Here is a 1634-nt window from a genome sequence, read left to right as displayed (position 1 = left end):
AAATTAGTTAGCATAAATCAGTTAAATGACAAAAAATTAGGTGTCTATTTACTTGTGACCACTCAGTGTATACGGTCTGTACGGTTATTGTTTTTATGAAACAGTCACGAACAGTTCAGAGAAGGCTTGCTGGATTTCCCTAATTAAATCCACATTTAAAAATGTTCACGAATCATAATAAATTTAATTTAAATTACATATGTTATCCCCTGCAGGTATTACGTATTTACCTGCGTTTTGTTCCCTGCATTAAGTTAATGGATTTTTCAATAGTGTGCTTGATTTTCATACCACGTTTTATTGTTCCTTATCAAAATTAATACTCAAAGCAATTTTATATAAACTATATTAACCTTCAACATAACTTTGAAGTTCGCCAACTACATTTAATGCTTTAAAATAACTTAACTTATTTCAAGCCACAATAAAATTAGCCTACATAAGTGTAATGTATATCTTTTTTTTCAAACTGTTTTTTTTATAATTTCTCCTCCGTTGCTTGCACAATGTGCATAACTCACACATTCTTCTTTCTTAGACTTTCTCACTAAATTCACCACTGCTGACTTACACATTAAAATGATTTTTCTTCATAATTATATCTCATTTTTTTGGCTAAATTGAAACCACCACACTTATTTTTTCGCGTTTCATTAACGTTTGTTTGTTTGTTATTAAGCACGAAGTGACACAATACGCTATGCGTGCTGTGTGAGTATCGAAACTCAATATTTAACGTTATAAGCCATCAAACTTGGCTTCATTAACCTAATGAAATAAAGTATAATAACATTTGAACAGCAGGTTTATTCCTTTTTTGTGTGTTTGATCTAATTTTAACAATGAAACTGTGAGATTTTGTATGTGTGTTAAATTAACGTAATTAACTTAGTGTGGGATATGGAAAAAATACAGTTTTATTCCTCATGTTCACCAACATTTTAACACTTTTTTTTTCTCACGTACATGTATTGTGCTCAATGTGTAGTTAACCTGGCTCTGGTATGCTCGAGATTGTTATATATTACCAAAGGCCATTCACCGTTCAGGTGTTGCTCAATAATTTCTTAGTTTCATACTAGTGTGTCCTTTAGTAACATTGATCGTGTAAACGTTTAGTAACATTTGCGTCCTCCCTATTATAGCTATTGGGATGGCTAAGAGATATAGGTAGCAAGTGTATTCTGGATGATTTGACCCTATTTCTTTATTCATATATAATGATTAGTTTCACTTGATATATTCAGACTTACTCATAACTTAGAACTTCAGTCTCTAAGGAGTTGTGCTGTCCCACGTTTATGTAATATTTTCACTTGTACAAAGCTTTATATTTATACTGTGTTGTAAAATAATCTTTAAACAGTCATTTATTTATATGCTTTGACTCAACCTCTTTTTATACTGTGTAGCTTATAAATAAAGTGACTGTTTAAAGATTATTTTACATTGAGTCCAACCTCTTTTTATACTGTGTAGCATATAAATAAAATGACTGTTTAAAGATTATTTTACATTGAGTCTAACCTTTTTTTATACTGTGTAGCATATAAATAAAGTGACTGTTTAAAGATTATTTTACATTGAGTCTAACCTTTTTTTATACTGTGTAGCATATAAATAAAGTGACTGTT

Source organism: Limulus polyphemus, unplaced genomic scaffold (assembly GCF_000517525.1).
Source record: "Limulus polyphemus unplaced genomic scaffold, Limulus_polyphemus-2.1.2 Scaffold4481, whole genome shotgun sequence".
Classification (NCBI taxonomy): domain Eukaryota; kingdom Metazoa; phylum Arthropoda; class Merostomata; order Xiphosura; family Limulidae; genus Limulus; species Limulus polyphemus.
Note: the sequence above shows the minus strand (reverse complement) of the source record.